General features: G+C 35.2%; 1 long non-coding RNA gene across 1 annotated transcript; it reads right to left on the minus strand.

The window, feature by feature from the left end:
- Positions 1 to 1,390: 1,390 nt before the first annotated feature.
- LOC132190837 (uncharacterized) lies at positions 1,391 to 4,087 on the minus strand. Its single transcript, XR_009441175.1, has 4 exons — positions 3,600 to 4,087; positions 2,120 to 2,217; positions 1,974 to 2,039; positions 1,391 to 1,898 (listed from the first exon to the last, which is right to left on the minus strand). It is a non-coding gene; the product is annotated as an uncharacterized LOC132190837 (long non-coding RNA).
- Positions 4,088 to 5,101: the final 1,014 nt, after the last annotated feature.

A 5,101-nucleotide genomic window follows, 5' to 3' on the forward strand; every position in this document is an offset into this window, starting at 1 on the left:
AGCACTTTGAGCGATAAATCTTTAACAATTTACCGAATCAAATGTTAAAGCATTTTTTTACTGCAAAATTAATCAAAATAATTTTTTAACCATTTTATTGAGTCGAATATGAACTCAAATTAAGCACGTGCCAGGCTAGCACAGCGCATAATCTTTGTTTGAAATTGGTCCAATGCGTCAATGCGTCAATATTGAGCACTTTCCCGTCCGCTGATTGGTCAATCTTCATTATCTTTCTTGGATTCAACCACTTTGGGCATATATGAATATTGCTTGGATTAAATTATTGCCACTAGTTTGGACTAAATTTTACAAGCCATTTAGTTGAGTGTATGATTGGTCTAAAAGTAAGAGTATTTCTTACAACCATTACAATAGGTCGGGATCTTCTTATATCCAAGCTCTATCTCTCTCATGTACTTGTTTGCATCATATGTGTGTTTAAGCGACTACACTTTTTGTGGAAGCAAATTATTGGTAAATCTAAGCAACTAAATAAATTAGGTGTTATTTCGTCCTGCCCACCCATACACTTCAAATGATATAGACCTACAATAGCACTAAACTTACTGTGTGTCGCCGGCACTTCATATAGTGACTTATCATATCTTTTAGCAAAAGAAAAATTACACTTTAGCCCTTTCAAAGTTTCACCTGATTTACAATTTGGCCTTCAATGTATATTTTTTTATCCTCATAAAGTTGATATGACTTTTAAAATTACCATTGAATCAAAATCTTGTACTGATTAATCTCATATTCAATGGCAATTTTAAAAGGTATGTCAACTTTAGGAGAATAGAAAGAAGTTAAAAGAATGGTATGTAACATTACTCCATTGGTGTACACAAGAACTAATTTTACATTTTTTTTTATATATTAAAAGAAGTATGTGAGAAGCCCATGCGATTGCTAAAGAACATTAAACAATTTATTAGAGTGTAAAAAATTTCATATGTGCTTCTAAAGGCATGACACAGTGAGATAGCAGTACCTTAGTTCGACAATAAATTAATTGAAGAAATTTATCTCTCTTTGTTTTCTCATAATAGTTGATTTTTTTTGGGTTAATTAATATTTTACTATTTGGTTGTTTTTAAGAGAAAAACCTGAGAAAAACTTCGATATATATATTTATTTATTTATCGTTTCATAAAAATGACGCATGCATTTCTTCTGACCAAGTTTGGAAGAAAATTCTCTCCCTTTCCTTAATCTTTATTTTGCCAAAAACTCCCCTAAAACCACCGAGAACACTCAAAATTCTCCAAATAATTGCAATTCTTGAAGACCCAAGGGATACCCACCCAAGTCCAAGGCAAGCTAAAAAATTATACTAAAATCTTTCCTTTGATTTTCGTTTTCTATTAGGGTTAGAAAATTTGGTGTTTTTGAAAGCCTTGAACTTTCCATCAAATCCACACTGCAAGTAAATTTGGATGTTGAGCCGTGTGTTGTAGTTATAGTGAGATTGAAACCCACCCATCATCCATTACACTCAAAAATTTTCATAAACACCAAGTGTTTGATAAAATACCTTTTATCATTTGTGTTATCTACCCCATCCATTTGCTTGGAAGAAAAGCTGAAGGTACCTTTAGTTGCTTAACTTGCTTCTTTTCTGCCCTAAATCCCAAGGGATGTGGATGTGCAATGAAATGTGACAGGAACTACAACATAAAGCCCAATTAGGGGGTTTGACTATCATTAGAAGTCATTTTGTAGTGATGGGTAGTTTTATGAAGCACCATCTCTTGACACCAGTAAGCCATTTGAGGATCTATACTGCTGAATTGTAGGACCTTCCTGGCCATATCGGAAAGGAGGCTTCATTCCCTGCTTCCAATATTCAACAGGGGGTAGCCTTGCTATAATTGTTCCATTAATGTATTTATCTCCTGGTAAGTACAGTGCGTTAGTCTAATTCAAAAAATTAAAAAAAAAAAAAAAAAAACAAATAAAAATTATCCTACCTCCATACTCCTTGTTAATGGGATCTACGTAAAAATCTGGAACCACAGAAGTAACTCCAGGTAAACCTGTTTGAAACAAAATGGGAAAGTGAGCACCAGTACTACCACATGCCATTTTTAATTGTGATGTCAACACAAACAGTTACCCTCATATTTGTTTGCTTCTTCTTCTGAAATGGCAGCCTAAAAGCCCTCATATCTTGTTGTACTACAAGCATATATTCTCTTTTTTGCCTCCTCCACACTGAATCATAATATAGGTATAAGAACAACAACAACAACAACAACAACAAATAATGCTCCAAACATCATAGGTATTTTGATGTACAAATCAGAAAAATGTCAGCTTCGACATAAAGCCATTCATTAAAACATGAATAACAAAAACATTATTGATTAGTACACCGTGTGTTATTATAAGAACAATCTACAAATATGTACTTTACAAGTGATGTAGAGAAGAGCATAAACTATCCTATTCAAAAATTCTTTAGTTCCAATTACTTAGAACCTACTCAAATCATATGTAGAGGTAATTGTAATCTCATACATCTTGCTGTTCTCTATGTACTACTCATTACAGATAGTCAATGGTACACCTCAAATTATGGAAACGAAAGTGATCATGTTGTAGCCAATCATCTCTAGCCACAAAATAGGGGGGTTCAAAGGGTGAGGAACAGTAGTGCGAAATTTCAAATCACCTACAGGCCAAGTGATTAGCGCATCTCAGTGCTAAGCCTTACAAGTATATACATACATATGACCATCATATATTTATGTCACAAACAACAAAAATGATCATTTGCGAACTCAGGAAGACAAAAGACAACCTTCTGAATAGTCCCCAGTTCAGCTATTCGGTTAATTGGGGTAATTCTCTAGGAGAACATAACAAAGAAAACAGAAAGCAACATGGGAACAAAGATTATCTTCTCTACACTGACCATTCTCATAAACCCCAAGAAAATGAAATCCCTTTTAAGTTCCCACTGTTTGGGATCCAAGAAAACAGAATTCCACTCATCTGACCAGACACCAATGTTAGGTTTCATTAGAGTAATTCCTCGATTTAGATGAGACACAAAATCGAGAACAAGTTAAATAACATAGAACTACAATATTTCATCTATCTTCTTCTCTCTTCATAAATTACACAGCAACCAAACAATGGAGTTTTCAAAAATCTTCTGAGCATAAAACTTAGCTACGGCTCACAATTTATACAACAAAAAACAAATAAACAGATAAATATTTATGTAAGCTCAAGCCCTTGCAAAACAATCAGCCCATTATTTCTAAGTCAACCTATTCCAAATTATTTCATTCTTTGACCTCCAAATCAAACGATCAAGCTTTATTCCACAGTTATTCAAAATTCATAAAACAGAAATAGAAATCCCAAAATTCTCTCTTTGACATGAGGAAGAGGAAATATTTCAACTTTTGTTTTGACACAGGAAACACAGAAGAAGAAAAAAATGAAATACAATCATTCCAAATTTTTTTTCCAACTTTATGCAAACTGAACATGGGATAAGAAAATCACTCAAAAGTCAAAACCCTTCGTGCACAAAACACAACAAACTCAAACAACATTAACATCTCATTCATCATATTCTTTACCTTTTCCCCCCAATTTCCAGAGACACCAAACAGAGGTTAAGAGCGAGGAGTGAGTGTGTGTCCGATAGAGAGAGACCTGATATTGAGGCCCTTAGCACAGGTCTCCTCGTAGGTCTGGACCATTTGCTCGGGGGTGCGCTTGTTGTCTTCAGGGAAGGACATAACGATTACCCAGTCATTATAATCGCAACCTTCGTGCAGCATGGTGTCCTGGTGGTACGAGAAGAGCGCGACGGTCGTCAATCTGAACGGCCGGGATTGGACAAGGAGAGCCCAGGGGTGCGACGGCGTGGACGTGGACGTGAGGCCCTGGGGAAGCGGAGTGGAGATTGCAGGGATTGCAGGAACTGCAGACAGAGAGCAGTGCGGTGGAGGGTGGAGAGGGAGGTTAGGGTTCGGCGGAGACGGAGAGAGTACAGCGCCATAGCCGGTGACACGCACAACGGGGGCTTAGGGTTCTGGGGGTTTTGGGGGAGGAATCTGGCTTCTGTGAGCACATGTTCTGTTAAAACATTGAAGGGTTCAGATGTTTTGTTATATAAATTGAAGGGTCCAGATTTTTTTTTTTAATTGAAACGTTGTCGTTTTTTTTAACCCTGAGGCAAACGTTTGCAGTTGTTTAATGGAATCAAGATCCACGTCAACTTACAAATTACAATTCCATCAGATCAAATTAAAATTGAGAAACATCATTAGATGACAACAATTAACATCCCAATCTAAACAAATGGCTAATCCAACTTAATTATGTTATTTTTACCTTGGCATGAGCAATATGTAGATACCCATTTGGTTTCCGATGAAAGTGTTGGGGAGATAAACGGTTTGAGAATTTTTATCAAGGGTACAATAATATACAGATTTGAACACTATTTTAGTCCAAAAGTCTATGAATTTGGGTCCACTTAAGTATATTAACTACTCTATTTTTTTTTTAAATACTTTCTCAACGTGGGATTTAACACTCACAAGTGTATTCACAATAGAAAACAGGTTAAAACAAGGCCAAAGAATACAAGACAACGCATATATTCTAATTAGAAACTAATTAGTAAACATCATTAGATGACAACAATTAACATCCCGATCTAAACAAATGGCTAATCCAACTTAATTATGTTAAGTACCTTGGCATGAGCAATACGTAGATACCCATTTGGTTTCGATGAATGTGTTGGGGAGATAAACAATAAACGATTTGACAGTTTTTACTAAAAATACAATAAAATATATATTTGAACACTATTTTAGCCCAAAAGCCTAAGGGCTTAGGTCCACTTAAGTATATTAACTACTCTATTTTTTTTTAATATTTTCTCAACGTAAGATATAATACTCACAAGTGTATTCACAATAGAAAGCGGGTCCAAGACGACACATATATCCTATAAGATTCTTAAAGTAACTTCAAGACCATGCTACTTCAACGTCTAGACCTGGGTCCTAAATAAAAATTTACATACCCTTTAAATTACTACCAAATTGACAATTTTCTTTTCTAA

The sequence above is a fragment of the Corylus avellana genome, chromosome ca1 (assembly GCF_901000735.1).
Source record: "Corylus avellana chromosome ca1, CavTom2PMs-1.0".
NCBI classification, from domain to species: domain Eukaryota; kingdom Viridiplantae; phylum Streptophyta; class Magnoliopsida; order Fagales; family Betulaceae; genus Corylus; species Corylus avellana.